General features: G+C 41.2%; 4 non-coding genes across 4 annotated transcripts; all 4 read left to right on the top strand.

Moving 5' to 3' along the window:
* Positions 1-6,306: 6,306 nt before the first annotated feature.
* LOC143243425 (5S ribosomal RNA) lies at positions 6,307-6,425 on the top strand. The gene has a single exon (XR_013024553.1). It is a non-coding gene; the product is annotated as a 5S ribosomal RNA (ribosomal RNA).
* A 1,712-nt stretch (positions 6,426-8,137) lies between these two features.
* On the top strand, positions 8,138-8,256 carry LOC143243517 (5S ribosomal RNA). The gene has a single exon (XR_013024641.1). It is a non-coding gene; the product is annotated as a 5S ribosomal RNA (ribosomal RNA).
* A 1,726-nt stretch (positions 8,257-9,982) lies between these two features.
* On the top strand, positions 9,983-10,101 carry LOC143243554 (5S ribosomal RNA). Its single transcript, XR_013024672.1, has one exon. It is a non-coding gene; the product is annotated as a 5S ribosomal RNA (ribosomal RNA).
* Positions 10,102-19,162: 9,061 nt separating this feature from the next.
* On the top strand, positions 19,163-19,281 carry LOC143243558 (5S ribosomal RNA). The gene has a single exon (XR_013024676.1). It is a non-coding gene; the product is annotated as a 5S ribosomal RNA (ribosomal RNA).
* Positions 19,282-19,505: the final 224 nt, after the last annotated feature.

Below are 19,505 nucleotides of genomic sequence, written 5' to 3' on the forward strand. Positions count from 1 at the left end.
TCACTTCCCGCCACTTCCGGTTAGTGGTGTGAGTACCGCCGGCGATGTGGAGGTGCCTCTTCCTCGTCGTTGGAGGTATGCTAGTGTGGTGGCAATGTCTCCTGGTGACACTTCTAAGAAGGGCAGTGGACGAAAACGGGTGTCGGACGCCAATACTACGGATATCTCGGGCGAAGGCGAAGGCGGTGTCGCAGCCTTAAATGTGTTTTTTTGTGACAGTTTGTTTGTTTCAGTTCGTGTAAGACTGTCATTTATTGTTATTTGAACTTTGTGCATATTTGCTTAGATCTTTACATTTATTCTTGTTATTTTTGTGTTTGTGACAGTTTCCTTTCAATTCTTGTACCTTTACTTTCTCTTTAGCATGGTACATTTACTAAGGGTGGGAGTTTTGAATTGTAATGGTTGCGTAATGTTAGTAAGCTGGTCTTATTATCTGGATTACTTTGTTACTAATTTTGATGTTGTTTGTTTACAGGAAACGTTTTTTACTGATGATTTTCCTGATGTCGTTCTGAAATTTTGGCCAGGTGTAGCTTTTTTTAATAATTCTACTTCTGGCCGACAAGGGGTTGCCATCTTGGTACAGCAGTTTTTGTGTGATAATGTTACATTCGTTTCTTCTGATGGGGTGGGTAGGGTTCTGACAGTCAAATTCAGTTTCGAGTCTTTGTCTTATCTGTTATCATCTGTGTACGCTCCTCGCGATATCTCCGAGCGACGGGAATTTTCCAAAACTTGGAGTATTGTTTGGATGGTTGCACAGGATTGCTTGTTGTGGGAGATTTTAATTGTGTGGTGGATGTGGCACGCGATCGATTTCCGGTCCGTTTCTACCGAGACGCCAGCCGTTCGGCTTTGTCCAGTTTCTTAATAGGTTTGATTTGCTTGATGCGCATTCACTCATATCGCCGACTACACCTGGTTTCACATGGAAGCGTTTTGTTAATGGTGAGATGATGTCGTCACGTATTGACAGGGTTTTGCTTTCTTCTACCTTGCAGGGGACTGTCCAACGTTTCCGTACGTTGTGGTTTCCTGCTACAGATCACGCTTTATTGGGCTTCGACCTTACTCTGCGACCAATTGTCAGAGGTCCTAATTTCTGGCACTTCAATAACCAGTTATTGAGGGATGCCGAATATGTGAAAGCCATTAAGCTGTTGATCGCCAGAAGTCGTAGTTGGTCAGTTTATGGGACTGATAAAATTAAATGGTATGAACAATTGAAATGCGCGTTCCGTTTACTTACCGAGCGTTATTCGATTCTTCGTGCGCGGGCATCCCGTTCTCGCAAATGTCAGCTTGAGTCGTCCATCAATCGTGAGCTTCGAAACTGACCCGTTTCCCTGGTAGATCTAAGGTCAAATTGTATGAACTTGAAGATGCATTGGAGACTTTGGATCACGATACCATAGAGGGGGCGAGGATTCGATCTCATATTCGTTGGTTTGAGGAGGGTGAGAGATCTACGTCTTACTTTCTTCGTATGGAAAAGGTCCGTCAAAGCAGAATTGAGTTTAGATCCATGCTCACTGATAGGGGTGTGGAGGTGTCCGGTGTGGAAGATATCGCTGCTGTTTTACATCAGTATTATTCCGCACTGTACTCTAAGGATATCGTTCTGCAGGCAGACATAGATTTAGTTCTCTCATTTGTTGATCGAACTCTTTCCAGTGAACAAGCTAATATTTGTGATGCTCCATTCACGGTTCCGGAAGTTATCGCTGCTTTAGACAGTTTACCGCTGGGCAAATCTCCTGGTTTGGATGGTTTTACCTCCGAATTTTTCAAATATTTTCTACCTCTTTTTGTTGACGACTTTTTATCTGTCTTGTCTCAACTGTTTCACTCTCCACAGTTGCTCCGTACAATGTGTTCTGGGGTAATTGTTCCTATCCCGAAAGGGGGATCGACGGTTGGCGGCTAACAGCCGGCCTTTGACATTGCTTTGTACTGACTATAAGCTTTTGGCCAAAGTGCTGGCTCGTCGCCTTTCGTCTGTGATCTCCAGTTTAGTTTCAGATGACCAATCCGGGTGTATACCTGGACGGGACGTTGCTGATACTCCATTAACACTCGTTTTGCTATTGCAATCTTTAGCACGTACCGGCCAGGGTGGAATCTTTTTGAAGCTCGATCAGATGCAAGCTTTGATCGGGTGGCCTATGACTATCTATTTCAACTTCTTCTGCGTATGGGTTTTGGTTCTACTTTTGTTCATTGGGTTCGTCTTTGCTATACTTCTATTTCTAGTTGTGTAAAGTTTAATGGATTTCTCACTAATGATTTTGCTATTACTCGGGGTATTCGTCAAGGATGCCCCATGTCTGCTCTACTTTACGTTCTCAGTGTCGAACCGTTACGAAATATGTTAGTCCATAATGTACATATTACTGGTATTGGTGGTGATGTGCTACTCACCACGCCTTCACTTACTTATCAGCATGCTGATGATACCACCTTAACCTTACGAGACGCCGAATCTTTGCCGCATGTGTTGGATGTCTGCCAAACTTTTGGCAAAGCTACTGGTGGGAAGATCAACTGGACCAAGAGTCAGGGTTTGTGGGTTGGGTGTTTGGCCTCTTCTGCAGACTTCGTCCTTGGTGAGTTGAGAATTTCCCAGGATCCTATTCGGATTTTGGGAATAGTTTTCCACTCTAATTTCGATGTCATGCTGCAAGATACGTGGCAGGGTGTATTGCGCAGGGTATCTCGTGTCTTGGTGTCGTGGCGATTTCGTTCTTTGTCGCTAAAGGGTAAATCTCTTGTGGTGAACTCCTTGGTGGCATCGGTGTTATGGTACCCGTTGAATATACTCCCGTTGCCAAGACAGTTTGAGGCTAGATTTCGCAAATGTATACTGGATTTTATTTGGCGGGGAGGTATACATAAAGTGGCATACGGTATTCTGATTCGGAGTTATGATTGTGGAGGTATCAACTTGGTTGATGTTAACACTCGTAAACTCGCATTCCGTTTGAAGTTGTTGCAGCGTTGTTTGGATGCTTCTTGTCCTTCCACCTTGCGACAACTTCTTTCTGGATTTTTTCTTGTTATGGTAATCTCTCTTTAAGCTTTCGGATTCTTCAATGCCGTATTTTGCCACGTTTTGTGAAATCGTTACCTTTCTATATTCAGGAAATGTTTCATGCCTGGAAGGTTCTTCTTGGGGATAAAGGGATTGTCCCAGCTCCTCTTTCCCCAAATTTTGATGAACCTTTGTTTTTCAATCCGGCTATTGTTGATGTTCGCCACCGAACATTTCATTTTCCTGAATTTATTAACGCAGGTTTGGTTCAGGTCCGTCATTTAATGTACGAGGTGCTCCTGCTTTTCTTCCGGTGGGGGCAGTGATTGAAATGTGTACGGACGCTGACCCGTTGGCCAATGCCCGCACAATTTTTTCACATTTTCATATGCTCAAGGAGGCGTTGCCTGTGGAGTGGTTGCCGATTTTGTCTACCCAGCCGGCTCCTCTTCCGTCGTCCACATGTGTTGTGGATTTATATTTTCTGGACCACTCCTGATAATCGAGTTCATTTTCAAGGTTTATCTCTGCGGCAACTGGTGGGATATATACAGTTTTCACTCGCTAATAACTTCCCTGCTCCATTCTACTGGGGATATTGTTCCTCCTGGAGACTGGAAACGCATTCGTAAAACGCTTATTCTTCTTTTGTTGGTTTTTTTGTTTGTGATGTGGATTATTTACTCTGGTTGCGGGCGATTACCACAAATGTCAAGCTGATACATATGGACAGACATCCCACAGGGTTGTGCACTTTCTGTTCCCAGGCGCCAGAAACCATAGACCATCTGTTTTTCCAATGTCCTTTTGTACAGCCCTTGTGGTCATATGTATATAAATTATTGGCATTTTATTTTGGATGTCCCATATCAAACTGGGTATGGAGGAGATGCCTCTTAGTGGGATCTCATCCTTCGTTACCCAGGAGATGCTGGAACATATTCCGTTTAATTACAAGTTTGGCACGTCAGGTTATATGTTCTGCTCGTTCAGTTTCTTTGGCACGAAATCGCGTCATTCATTTAATTTCCATGTTTAAAGTGCGTGTACGGAGACATATATATCTTCATTATCATAGATCTTTGTTACATAACTCATTAAATGTTTTTTTTATTCTGTGTATTCTTATGTTGGTAGCTTGGTAACCCAAGGTGCCCAAGGTTATTTCTTGTGTACGTTGTTAAGATAAGTTGTTATTTCATTATATTTTTGTTACCAATGCAAGATCCATTGATTTCTTGTTTGTTAATGTTCATTATAATGTTTGTTGGATTACCTGCTGTTCCAATTACCTCTTTTATTTCTTTTTCCTTAATTTTATTAACTTTGTGGTAATTTTCAGCATGGTAATCTACAGAGTTATTGTTACATGCTAATTCATTAACTTGTGTTTTATTTGTTGTATTTCTGTGTATACCCCCTCGTTGAGGTGGGATAAATAAAGAAAAAAAAAAAAAAAAGCCGGTTCTCGTCCGATCACCGAAGCTAAGCAACGGCGGGCCCGGTTAGTACTTGGGAGGGTGACCACCTGGGAATACCGGGTGATGATGACTTTTTTTTTTTTTTTTCACGTTGAAATTTGTAGGTCTCGCAAAGAGCTGATCGATACCTCTCACTTTTTTCACAATTTCTGATTTAAGAGATAAAAAATCCTTCCCGAAAGAGAGAAAGAAAGTGGTTGGCTCAATTGAAGTGCCTTAATACTAGGTGTTTATAATGGTAAACTGTTGGGAAAACATTTTGTTATAGGAACTAATCAACTTTTCCATCAACAAGTCAGTTGATAAAACACGCTTCGAAAACGAAGTTCAAACATTCATTTCCTGCGATCGTTCAAGAAAAGTAGCAGCTCTCTAAGCAGGTGGCGTGAGCCGCGTTCCATTTCACTTTAAACCAAACCCCTCCAATCAGACGTATATTGAGAGAAAAGAAATAAACTATCTTCGCGGGTCGATCTTCGGAATGCACAAAGGGTGCGAAATCTACAAAACAGAAACTTCGTTAATGAGTAGATCCAGCCCACATCAATCTAAGGCAGTCTTATACAGATGGAATTTAAAACGTTTCCCTATTTCACAAAATTGTCTCGCTCGTGCACGTTTTGCCTAAGAAAAAGCAATTGTCGAGGGATCTGTCTGCTACACAGAAAAGGCGATGCGACAAATATTTCGAGTTTCCTTACATAACGTTCGTTCGCTACGTTTTGTAAAATTACTTTGTCTAGAAATATAACCCAGCAGAGAGAGCCTTCACTCGGAGACACCGACGATTGCACACCTTATTTATAAATCAAATATCTATTTTATATGTATGTACATTTGAAAATTAACTTTCCAATAACGACAAGAGTCTTTGCTATTGGAGTATAAAACAAAATAGGTGAGTAGAAACAACAAGAAAAAAAAGTTACAAAACAGTAAAAGCAAAATTGAAAACATAGCAGTGAAAGCAAAACGCGAAGGAAACGTCTTCAGATAAGTAGGAACTCGGTACGTGGCACGCTTCCGACTCGCGAACGGTAGTAGCCGAGTGTGACAGGTGCTGTTCCTTTATTCATTCTGTTTCTATAACGTCAGAGAATTATTCCCAGTTTTGCAACGTACTTTCATTAATATCCATACACTTCTTTAGCGAGAGACAAAAGAGCGACTTCTGAGGCACTCCCACTAGACGGTAACCAGCGTTTAATACTATTTTGTTGTAGGGGAGAAGGAGGCGAGTACACACGACTTCTCCCGATGGAAACCAAAATACACGTTAATAAACACAGGTAAATTAATGTGTATAGCCAAATGACGAATAAAAGAAGGTGAATATTAAATAATTCTAATCCCGATGCAAGCTCGTGTTAAAATCTAAATTCTGCACACACATCTGTAAGTGATGGGATGTGGGCCTGTGTAACGAGAGTAAAATACCAGATTTTGCGAAAGTAGGTCCGAAAGAAATATAAAGAAGACATAAACACCAACATGTGACTAAAAGACGTTTGAGAAAAGTTCTCAGAGGCTAAATTGATCAATTTAAGTGTTCCATGTGAATGACACACACGCCTGTGAGCGACAGTTTCCATACCCCCGAAATGACACTCGTGTAGTTCCGGGGATGTGTAACGCAAACCAGAGTTATCAGGCTCCACTTTCCAGCGTCCTCCAGTAAAAGTGAATTCCTAAAGCATCTCTTATATTTCACAACTAGGAAATTTTGGGCTGCGACAACGATTTTCTTTTAGAGTAACACTTAAAACACCAAATAAGAAAGAGAATTAAACTGTCATCGTTCATACCACGTTGAAAGCGCCGGTTCTCGTCCGATCACCGAAGCTAAGCAACGGCGGGCCCGGTTAGTACTTGGGAGGGTGACCACCTGGGAATACCGGGTGATGATGACTTTTTTTTTTTTTTTTTTCACGTTGAAATTTGTAGGTCTCGCAAAGAGCTGATCGATACCTCTCACTTTTTTCACAATTTCTGATTTAAGAGATAAAAATCCTTCCCGAAAGAGAGAAAGAAAGTGGTTGGCTCAATTGAAGTGCCTTAATACTAAGTGTTTATAATGGTAAACTGTTGGGAAAACATTTTTGTTATAGGAACTAATCAACTTTTCCATCAACAAGTCAGTTGATAAAACACGCTTCGAAAACGAAGTTCAAACATTCATTTCCTGCGATCGTTCAAGAAAAGTAGCAGCTCTCTAAGCAGGTGGCGTGAGCCGCGTTCCATTTCACTTTAAACCAAACCCTCTCAATCAGACGTATATTGGAGAAAGAAATAAACTATCTTCGCGGGTCGATCTTCGGAATGCACAAAGGGTGCGAAATCTACAAAACAGAAACTTCGTTAATGAGTAGATCCAGCCCACATCAATCTAAGGCAGTCTTATACAGATGGAATTTAAAACGTTTCCCTATTTCACAAAATTGTCTCGCTCGTGCACGTTTTGCCTGAGAAAAAGCAATTGTCGAGGGATCTGTCTGCTACACAGAAAAGGCGATGCGACAAATATTTCGAGTTTCCTTACATAACGTTCGTTCGCTACGTTTTGTAAAATTACTTTGTCTAGAAATATAACCCAGCAGAGAGAGACTTCACTCGGAGACACCGACGATTGAACACCTTATTTATAAATCAAATATCTATTTTATATGTATGTACATTTGAAAATTAACTTTCCAATAACGACAAGAGTCTTTGCTATTGGAGTATAAAACAAAATAGGTGAGTAGAAACAACAAGAAAAAAAAGAGTTACAAAACAGTAAAAGCAAAATTGTAAACATAGCAGTGCAAGCAAAACGCGAAGGAAACGTCTTCAGATAAGTAGGAACTCGGTACGTGGCACGCTTCCGACTCGCGAACGGTAGTAGCCGAGTGTGACAGGTGCTGTTCCTTTATTCATTCTGTTTCTATAACGTCAGAGAATTATTCCCAGTTTTGCAACGTACTTTCATTAATATCCATACACTTCTTTAGCGAGAGACAAAAGAGCGACTTCTGAGGCACTCCCACTAGACGGTAACCAGCGTTTAATACTATTTTGTTGTAGGGGGAGAAGGAGGCGAGTACACACGACTTCTCCCGATGGAAACCAAAATACACGTTAATAAACACAGGTAAATTAATGTGTATAGCCAAATGACGAATAAAAGAAGGTGAATATTAAATAATTCTAATCCCGATGCAAGCTCGTGTTAAAATCTAAATTCTGCACACACATCTGTAAGTGATGGGATGTGGGCCTGTGTAACGAGAGTAAAATACCAGATTTTGCGAAAGTAGGTCCGAAAGAAATATAAAGAAGACATAAACACCAACATGTGACTAAAAGACGTTTGAGAAAAGTTCTCAGAGGCTAAATTGATCAATTTAAGTCAATGACACACACGCCTGTGAGCGACAGTTTCCATACCCCCGAAATGACACTCGTGTAGTTCCGGGGATGTGTAACGCAAACCAGAGTTATCAGGCTCCACTTTCCAGCGTCCTCCAGTAAAAGTGAATTCCTAAAGCATCTCTTATATTTCACAACTAGGAAATTTTGGGCTGCGACAACGATTTTCTTTAGAGTAACACTTAAAACACCAAATAAGAAAGAGAATTAAACTGTCATCGTTCATACCACGTTGAAAGCGCCGGTTCTCGTCCGATCACCGAAGCTAAGCAACGGCGGGCCCGGTTAGTACTTGGGAGGGTGACCACCTGGGAATACCGGGTGATGATGACTTTTTTTTTTTTTTTTTTCACGTTGAAATTTGTAGGTCTCGCAAAGAGCTGATCGATACCTCTCACTTTTTTTCACAATTTCTGATTTAAGAGATAAAAAATCCTTCCCGAAAGAGAGAAAGAAATTGGTTGGCTCAATTGAAGTGCCTTAATACTAAGTGTTTATAATGGTAAACTGTTGGGAAAACATTTTGTTATAGGAACTAATCAACTTTTCCATCAACAAGTCAGTTGATAAAACACGCTTCGAAAACGAAGTTCAAACATTCATTTCCTGCGATCGTTCAAGAAAAGTAGCAGCTCTCTAAGCAGGTGGCGTGAGCCGCGTTCCATTTCACTTTAAACCAAACTCCTCCAATCAGACGTATATTGGAGAGAAAAGAAATAAACTATCTTCGCGGGTCGATCTTCGGAATGCACAAAGGGTGCGAAATCTACAAAACAGAAACTTCGTTAATGAGTAGATCCAGCCCACATCAATCTAAGGCAGTCTTATACAGATGGAATTTAAAACGTTTCCCTATTTCACAAAATTGTCTCGCTCGTGCACGTTTTGCCTAAGAAAAAAGCAATTGTCGAGGGATCTGTCTGCTACACAGAAAAGGCGATGCGACAAATATTTCGAGTTTCCTTACATAACGTTCGTTCGCTACGTTTTGTAAAATTACTTTGTCTAGAAATATAACCCAGCAGAGAGAGACTTCACTCGGAGACACCGACGATTGAACACCTTATTTATAAATCAAATATCTATTTTATATGTATGTACATTTGAAAATTAACTTTCCAATAACGACAAGAGTCTTTGCTATTGGAGTATAAAACAAAATAGGTGAGTAGAAACAACAAGAAAAAAAAAAGTTACAAAACAGTAAAAGCAAAATTGAAAACATAGCAGTGCAAGCAAAACGCGAAGGAAACGTCTTCAGATAAGTAGGAACTCGGTACGTGGCACGCTTCCGACTCGCGAACGGTAGTAGCCGAGTGTGACAGGTGCTGTTCCTTTATTCATTCTGTTTCTATAACGTCAGAGAATTATTCCCAGTTTTGCAACGTACTTTCATTAATATCCATACACTTCTTTAGCGAGAGACAAAAGAGCGACTTCTGAGGCACTCCCACTAGACGGTAACCAGCGTTTAATACTATTTTGTTGTAGGGGAGAAGGAGGCGAGTACACACGACTTCTCCCGATGGAAACCAAAATACACGTTAATAAACACAGGTAAATTAATGTGTATAGCCAAATGACGAATAAAAGAAGGTGAATATTAAATAATTCTAATCCCGATGCAAGCTCGTGTTAAAATCTAAATTCTGCACACACATCTGTAAGTGATGGGATGTGGGCCTGTGTAACGAGAGTAAAATACCAGATTTTGCGAAAGTAGGTCCGAAAGAAATATAAAGAAGACATAAACACCAACATGTGACTAAAAGACGTTTGAGAAAAGTTCTCAGAGGCTAAATTGATCAATTTAAGTGTTCCATGTCAATGACACACACGCCTGTGAGCGACAGTTTCCATACCCCCGAAATGACACTCGTGTAGTTCCGGGGATGTGTAACGCAAACCAGAGTTATCAGGCTCCACTTTCCAGCGTCCTCCAGTAAAAGTGAATTCCTAAAGCATCTCTTATATTTCACAACTAGGAAATTTTGGGCTGCGACAACGATTTTCTTTTAGAGTAACACTTAAAACACCAAATAAGAAAGAGAATTAAACTGTCATCGTTCATACCACGTTGAAAGCGCCGGTTCTCGTCCGATCACCGAAGCTAAGCAACGGCGGGCCCGGTTAGTACTTGGGAGGGTGACCACCTGGGAATACCGGGTGATGATGACTTTTTTTTTTTTTTTCACGTTGAGATTTGTAGGTCTCGCAAAGAGCTGATCGATACCTCTCACTTTTTTTTTCACAATTTCTGATTTAAGAGATAAAAAATCCTTCCCGAAAGAGAGAAAGAAAGTGGTTGGCTCAATTGAAGTGCCTTAATACTAAGTGTTTATAATGGTAAACTGTTGGGAAAACATTTTTGTTATAGGAACTAATCAACTTTTCCATCAACAAGTCAGTTGATAAAACACGCTTCGAAAACGAAGTTCAAACATTCATTTCCTGCGATCGTTCAAGAAAAGTAGCAGCTCTCTAAGCAGGTGGCGTGAGCCGCGTTCCATTTCACTTTAAACCAAACCCCTCCAATCAGACGTATATTGAGAGAAAAGAAATAAACTATCTTCGCGGGTCGATCTTCGGAATGCACAAAGGGTGCGAAATCTACAAAACAGAAACTTCGTTAATGAGTAGATCCAGCCCACATCAATCTAAGGCAGTCTTATACAGATGGAATTTAAAACGTTTCCCTATTTCACAAAATTGTCTCGCTCGTGCACGTTTTGCCTAAGAAAAAGCAATTGTCGAGGGATCTGTCTGCTACACAGAAAAGGCGATGCGACAAATATTTCGAGTTTCCTTACATAACGTTCGTTCGCTACGTTTTGTAAAATTACTTTGTCTAGAAATATAACCCAGCAGAGAGAGACTTCACTCGGAGACACCGACGATTGAACACCTTATTTATAAATCAAATATCTATTTTATATGTATGTACATTTGAAAATTAACTTTCCAATAACGACAAGAGTCTTTGCTATTGAGTATAAAACAAAATAGGTGAGTAGAAACAACAAGAAAAAAAAGTTACAAAACAGTAAAAGCAAAATTGAAAACATAGCAGTGAAAGCAAAACGCGAAGGAAACGTCTTCAGATAAGTAGGAACTCGGTACGTGGCACGCTTCCGACTCGCGAACGGTAGTAGCCGAGTGTGACAGGTGCTGTTCCTTTATTCATTCTGTTTCTATAACGTCAGAGAATTATTCCCAGTTTTGCAACGTACTTTCATTAATATCCATACACTTCTTTAGCGAGAGACAAAAGAGCGACTTCTGAGGCACTCCCACTAGACGGTAACCAGCGTTTAATACTATTTTGTTGTAGGGGAGAAGGAGGCGAGTACACACGACTTCTCCCGATGGAAACCAAAATACACGTTAATAAACACAGGTAAATTAATGTGTATAGCCAAATGACGAATAAAAGAAGGTGAATATTAAATAATTCTAATCCCGATGCAAGCTCGTGTTAAAATCTAAATTCTGCACACACATCTGTAAGTGATGGGATGTGGGCCTGTGTAACGAGAGTAAAATACCAGATTTTGCGAAAGTAGGTCCGAAAGAAATATAAAGAAGACATAAACACCAACATGTGACTAAAAGACGTTTGAGAAAAGTTCTCAGAGGCTAAATTGATCAATTTAAGTGTTCCATGTCAATGACACACACGCCTGTGAGCGACAGTTTCCATACCCCCGAAATGACACTCGTGTAGTTCCGGGGATGTGTAACGCAAACCAGAGTTATCAGGCTCCACTTTCCAGCGTCCTCCAGTAAAAGTGAATTCCTAAAGCATCTCTTATATTTCACAACTAGGAAATTTTGGGCTGCGACAACGATTTTCTTTAGAGTAACACTTAAAACACCAAATAAGAAAGAGAATTAAACTGTCATCGTTCATACCACGTTGAAAGCGCCGGTTCTCGTCAACGAGTACAGACGTGTTTTCGAGCTCCTCATTGCCTTAGTGTAAATTTAACAGCTAAGCCTAGTGAGCGTGTAGTTTTTTTTTTTTTGCTAGATTTTTATTTTCCAAGTTGTTTGACGATGTCTTCATCAACCAAGAAGGTCATGGAAGTTATGCGTCGTACAGTTTTGTGGAAACGACAACTTCAAGCCATGGGGACGTTATCCATTCTGTTATTTCTACGTTTGGTGCTGCTTCGGTCACTGCCGTAGTTCCTCGCCCGGGTGGATATGAGGTAACTTTTGTTCTTCCCGACGATGTGGACCTGGCTATAGATGCTGGTCTAACTGTAAATGGTGTGCACTGTTCGGCTAATGGTGTCACTAAACGTACTATTACTGTGTCATTTATGGACGTACCCGAATATATCGACGATGATATTATTCTAAATAAACTTAAAGATTATGATTGTGAGGTGAAAAGCCCTATTGTGTGGAAGAGGGACCAGGGCATATACTTAGGTATACGCCATGTTCGTGTGTGTTTTAGTGAGAAGTGTATCTCTTTGCCGTACGTAGTAAAGTTTTTGATCCTTTGGGCAAGGCGGTATTGGTAAAAGTGAAGCATGATCGCCAGTCAAAAGTATGTAATTTATGTTTGGGGCGGATCATCTATATCGCGATTGCCCCAATTTATATGCCGACATTGTCATATGCAGGGACACGTCCGTCAACGTTGTCCCAAGCTTGTTGTTCCTCGAACTTCCTCTAGTGACGACGCTGAAGTGGCCACGCCTACTACTTCTCGTGACGCCGCTGAAGTAGACACGGCTGCTCCCTCTCGTGCAGTGCCTCATGATGTTGACACCATTTCTGTTTGTCCACGCGTTGATTCGGAGGTTCCCCTTTCAAAGAAGGCTGCAGCTACCCATCGGGTGGTGGACGATGTTTCTGCCCGACGATCGACGGTTTCTGGTGGGGCCAGGGAACGGGCAAGTAGTCACCCCTGCTGCAAGTCGCAATTTTGATCGTCACTTCCCGCCACTTCCGGTTAGTGGTGTGAGTACCGCCGGCGATGTGGAGGTGCCTCTTCCTCGTCGTTGGAGGTATGCTAGTGTGGTGGCAATGTCTCCTGGTGACACTTCTAAGAAGGGCAGTGGACGAAAACGGGTGTCGGACGTGCCAATACTACGGATATCTCGGGCGAAGGCGAAGGCGGTGTCGCAGCCTTAAATGTTTTTTGTGACAGTTTGTTTGTTTCAGTTCGTGTAAGACTGTCATTTATTGTTATTTGAACTTTGTGCATATTTGCTTAGATCTTTACATTTATTCTTGTTATTTTTGTGTTTGTGACAGTTTCCTTTCAATTCTTGTACCTTTACTTTCTCTTTAGCATGGTACATTTACTAAGGGTGGGAGTTTTGAATTGTAATGGGTTGCGTAATATTAGTAAGCTGTCTTATTATCTGGATTACTTTGTTACTAATTTTGATGTTGTTTGTTTACAGGAAACGTTTTTACTGATGATTTTCCTGATGTCGTTCTGAAATTTTGGCCAGGTGTAGCTTTTTTTAATAATTCTACTTCTGGCCGACAAGGGTTGCCATCTTGGTACAGCAGTTTTGTGTGATAATGTTACATTCGTTTCTTCTGATGGGGTGGGTAGGGTTCTGACAGTCAAATTCAGTTTCGAGTCTTTGTCTTATCTGTTATCATCTGTGTACGCTCCTCGCGATATCTCCGAGCGACGGGAATTTTTCCAAAACTTGGAGTATTGTTTGGATGGTTGCACAGGATTGCTTGTTGTGGGAGATTTTAATTGTGTGGTGGATGTGGCACGCGATCGATTTCCGGTCCGTTTCTACCGAGACGCCAGCCGTTCGGCTTTTGTCCAGTTTCTTAATAGGTTTGATTTGCTTGATGCGCATTCACTCATATCGCCGACTACACCTGGTTTCACATGGAAGCGTTTTGTTAATGGTGAGATGATGTCGTCACGTATTGACAGGGTTTTGCTTTCTTCTACCTTGCAGGGGACTGTCCAACGTTTCCGTACGTTGTGGTTTCCTGCTACAGATCACGCTTTATTGGGCTTCGACCTTACTCTGCGACCAATTGTCAGAGGTCCTAATTTCTGGCACTTCAATAACCAGTTATTGAGGGATGCCGAATATGTGAAAGCCATTAAGCTGTTGATCGCCAGAAGTCGTAGTTGGTCAGTTTATGGGACTGATAAAATTAAATGGTATGAACAATTGAAATGCGCGTTCCGTATACTTACCGAGCGTTATTCGATTCTTCGTGCGCGGGCATCCCGTTCTCGCAAATGTCAGCTTGAGTCGTCCATCAATCGTGAGCTTCGAAAACTGACCCGTTTCCCTGGTAGATCTAAGGTCAAATTGTATGAACTTGAAGATGCATTGGAGACTTTGGATCACGATACCATAGAGGGGCGAGGATTCGATCTCATATTCGTTGGTTTGAGGAGGGTGAGAGATCTACATCTTACTTTCTTCGTATGGAAAAGGTCCGTCAAAGCAGAATTGAGTTTAGATCCATGCTCACTGATAGGGGTGTGGAGGTGTCCGGTGTGGAAGATATCGCTGCTGTTTTACATCAGTATTATTCCGCACTGTACTCTAAGGATATCGTTCTGCAGGCAGACATAGATTTAGTTCTCTCATTTGTTGATCGAACTCTTTCCAGTGAACAAGCTAATATTTGTGATGCTCCATTCACGGTTCCGGAAGTTATCGCTGCTTTAGACAGTTTACCGCTGGGCAAATCTCCTGGTTTGGATGGTTTTACCTCCGAATTTTTCAAATATTTTCTACCTCTTTTGTTGACGACTTTTTATCTGTCTTGTCTCAACTGTTTCACTCTCCACAGTTGCTCCGTACAATGTGTTCTGGGGTAATTGTTCCTATCCCGAAAGGGGGGATCGACGGTTGGCGGCTAACAGCCGGCCTTTGACATTGCTTTGTACTGACTATAAGCTTTTGGCCAAAGTGCTGGCTCGTCGCCTTTCGTCTGTGATCTCCAGTTTAGTTTCAGATGACCAATCCGGGTGTATACCTGGACGGGACGTTGCTGATACTCCATTAACACTCGTTTTGCTATTGCAATCTTTAGCACGTACCGGCCAGGGTGGAATCTTTTTGAAGCTCGATCAGATGCAAGCTTTTGATCGGGTGGCCTATGACTATCTATTTCAACTTCTTCTGCGTATGGGTTTTGGTTCTACTTTTGTTCATTGGGTTCGTCTTTGCTATACTTCTATTTCTAGTTGTGTAAAGTTTAATGGATTTCTCACTAATGATTTTGCTATTACTCGGGGTATTCGTCAAGGATGCCCCATGTCTGCTCTACTTTACGTTCTCAGTGTCGAACCGTTACGAAATATGTTAGTCCATAATGTACATATTACTGGTATTGGTGGTGATGTGCTACTCACCACGCCTTCACTTACTTATCAGCATGCTGATGATACCACCTTAACCTTACGAGACGCCGAATCTTTGCCGCATGTGTTGGATGTCTGCCAAACTTTTGGCAAAGCTACTGGTGGGAAGATCAACTGGACCAAGAGTCAGGGTTTGTGGGTTGGGTGTTTGGCCTCTTCTGCAGACTTCGTCCTTGGTGAGTTGAGAATTTCCCAGGATCCTATTCGGATTTTGGGAATAGTTTTCCACTCTAATTTCGATGTCATGCTGCAAGATACGTGGCAGGGTGTATTGCGCAGGGTATCTCGTGTCTTGGTGTCGTGGCGATTTCGTTCTTTGTCGCTAAAGGGTAAATCTCTTGTGGTGAACTCCTTGGTGGCATCGGTGTTATGGTACCCGTTGAATATACTCCCGTTGCCAAGACAGTTTGAGGCTAGATTTCGCAAATGTATACTGGATTTTATTTGGCGGGGAGGTATACATAAAGTGGCATACGGTATTCTGATTCGGAGTTATGATTGTGGAGGTATCAACTTGGTTGATGTTAACACTCGTAAACTCGCATTCCGTTTGAAGTTGTTGCAGCGTTGTTTGGATGCTTCTTGTCCTTCCACCTTGCGACAACTTCTTTCTGGATTTTTTTCTTGTTATGGTAATCTCTCTTTAAGCTTTCGGATTCTTCAATGCCGTATTTTGCCACGTTTTGTGAAATCGTTACCTTTCTATATTCAGGAAATGTTTCATGCCTGGAAGGTTCTTCTTGGGGATAAAGGGATTGTCCCAGCTCCTCTTTCCCCAAATTTTGATGAACCTTTGTTTTCAATCCGGCTATTGTTGATGTTCGCCACCGAACATTTCATTTTCCTGAATTTATTAACGCAGGTTTGGTTCAGGTCCGTCATTTAATGTACGAGGTGCTCCCTGCTTTTCTTCCGGTGGGGCAGTGATTGAAATGTGTACGGACGCTGACCCGTTGGCCAATGCCCGCACAATTTTTTCACATTTTCATATGCTCAAGGAGGCGTTGCCTGTGGAGTGGTTGCCGATTTTGTCTACCCAGCCGGCTCCTCTTCCGTCGTCCACATGTGTTGTGGATTTATATTTTCTGGACCACTCCGATAATCGAGTTCATTTTCAAGGTTTATCTCTGCGGCAACTGGTGGGATATATACAGTTTTCACTCGCTAATAACTTCCCTGCTCCATTCTACTGGGGGGATATTGTTCCTCCTGGAGACTGGAAACGCATTCGTAAAAACGCTTATTCTTCTTTTGTTGGTTTTTTTGTTTGTGATGTGGATTATTTACTCTGGTTGCGGGCGATTACCACAAATGTCAAGCTGATACATATGGACAGACATCCCACAGGGTTGTGCACTTTCTGTTCCCAGGCGCCAGAAACCATAGACCATCTGTTTTTCCAATGTCCTTTTGTACAGCCCTTGTGGTCATATGTATATAAATTATTGGCATTTTATTTTGGATGTCCCATATCAAACTGGGTATGGAGGAGATGCCTCTTAGTGGGATCTCATCCTTCGTTACCCAGGAGATGCTGGAACATATTCCGTTTAATTACAAGTTTGGCACGTCAGGTTATATGTTCTGCTCGTTCAGTTTCTTTGGCACGAAATCGCGTCATTCATTTAATTTCCATGTTTAAAGTGCGTGTACGGAGACATATATATCTTCATTATCATAGATCTTTGTTACATAACTCATTAAATGTTTTTTATTCTGTGTATTCTTATGTTGGTAGCTTGGTAACCCAAGGTGCCCAAGGTTATTTCTTGTGTACGTTGTTAAGATAAGTTGTTATTTCATTATATTTTTGTTACCAATGAAAGATCCATTGATTTCTTGTTTGTTAATGTTCATTATAATGTTTGTTGGATTACCTGCTGTTCCAATTACCTCTTTTATTTCTTTTTCCTTAATTTTATTAACTTTGTGGTAATTTTCAGCATGGTAATCTATAGAGTTATTGTTACATGCTAATTCATTAACTTGTGTTTTATTTGTTGTATTTCTGTGTATACCCCCTCGTTGAGGTGGGATAAATAAAGAGAAAAAAAAAAAGCCGGTTCTCGTCCGATCACCGAAGCTAAGCAACGGCGGGCCCGGTTAGTACTTGGGAGGGTGACCACCTGGGAATACCGGGTGATGATGACTTTTTTTTTTTTTTTTTTCACGTTGAAATTTGTAGGTCTCGCAAAGAGCTGATCGATACCTCTCACTTTTTTCACAATTTCTGATTTAAGAGATAAAAAATCCTTCCCGAAAGAGAGAAAGAAAGTGGTTGGCTCAATTGAAGTGCCTTAATACTAAGTGTTTATAATGGTAAACTGTTGGGAAAACATTTTTGTTATAGGAACTAATCAACTTTTCCATCAACAAGTCAGTTGATAAAACACGCTTCGAAAACGAAGTTCAAACATTCATTTCCTGCGATCGTTCAAGAAAAGTAGCAGCTCTCTAAGCAGGTGGCGTGAGCCGCGTTCCATTTCACTTTAAACCAAACCCCTCCAATCAGACGTATATTGAGAGAAAAGAAATAAACTATCTTCGCGGGTCGATCTTCGGAATGCACAAAGGGTGCGAAGTCTACAAAACAGAAACTTCGTTAATGAGTAGATCCAGCCCACATCAATCTAAGGCAGTCTTATACAGATGGAAATTAAAACGTTTCCCTATTTCACAAAATTGTCTCGCTCGTGCACGTTTTGCCTAAGAAAAGCAATTGTCGAGGGATCTGTCTGCTACACAGAAAAGGCGATGCGACAAATATTTCGAGTTTCCTTACATAACGTTCGTTCGCTACGTTTTGTAAAATTACTTTGTCTAGAAATATAACCCAGCAGAGAGAGACTTCACTCGGAGACACCGACGATTGAACACCTTATTTATAAATCAAATATCTATTTTATATGTATGTACATTTGAAAATTAACTTTCCAATAACGACAAGTCTTTGCTATTGGAGTATAAAACAAAATAGGTGAGTAAAAACAACAAGAAAAAAAAAGTTACAAAACAGTAAAAGCAAAATTGAAAACATAGCAGTGAAAGCAAAACGCGAAGGAAACGTCTTCAGATAAGTAGGAACTCGGTACGTGGCACGCTTCCGACTCGCGAACGGTAGTAGCCGAGTGTGACAGGTGCTGTTCCTTTATTCATTCTGTTTCTATAACGTCAGAGAATTATTCCCAGTTTTGCAACGTACTTTCATTAATATCCATACACTTCTTTAGCGAGAGACAAAAGAGCGACTTCTGAGGCACTCCCACTAGACGGTAACCAGCGTTTAATACTATTTTGTTGTAGGGGAGAAGGAGGCGAGTACACACGACTTCTCCCGATGGAAACCAAAATACACGTTAATAAACACAGGTAAATTAATGTGTATAGCCAAATGACGAATAAAAGAAGGTGAATATTAAATAATTCTAATCCCGATGCAAGCTCGTGTTAAAATCTAAATTCTGCACACACATCTGTAAGTGATGGGATGTGGGCCTGTGTAACGAGAGTAAAATACCAGATTTTGCGAAAGTAGGTCCGAAAGAAATATAAAGAAGACATAAACACCAACATGTGACTAAAAGACGTTTGAGAAAAGTTCTCAGAGGCTAAATTGATCAATTTAAGTCAATGACACACACGCCTGTGAGCGACAGTTTCCATACCCCCGAAATGACACTCGTGTAGTTCCGGGGATGTGTAACGCAAACCAGAGTTATCAGGCTCCACTTTCCAGCGTCCTCCAGTAAAAGTGAATTCCTAAAGCATCTCTTATATTTCACAACTAGGAAATTTTGGGCTGCGACAACGATTTTCTTTAGAGTAACACTTAAAACACCAAATAAGAAAGAGAATTAAACTGTCATCGTTCATACCACGTTGAAAGCGCCGGTTCTCGTCCGATCACCGAAGCTAAGCAACGGCGGGCCCGGTTAGTACTTGGGAGGGTGACCACCTGGGAATACCGGGTGATGATGACTTTTTTTTTTTTTTTTTCTCGTTGAAATTTGTAGGTCTCGCAAAGAGCTGATCGATACCTCTCACTTTTTTTTCACAATTTCTGATTTAAGAGATAAAAATCCTTCCCGAAAGAGAGAAAGAAAGTGGTTGGCTCAATTGAAGTGCCTTAATACTAGGTGTTTATAATGGTAAACTGTTGGGAAAACATTTTTGTTATAGGAACTAATCAACTTTTCCATCAACA

This window comes from Tachypleus tridentatus, unplaced genomic scaffold (genome assembly GCF_004210375.1).
Source record: "Tachypleus tridentatus isolate NWPU-2018 unplaced genomic scaffold, ASM421037v1 Hic_cluster_2, whole genome shotgun sequence".
NCBI lineage: Eukaryota > Metazoa > Arthropoda > Merostomata > Xiphosura > Limulidae > Tachypleus > Tachypleus tridentatus.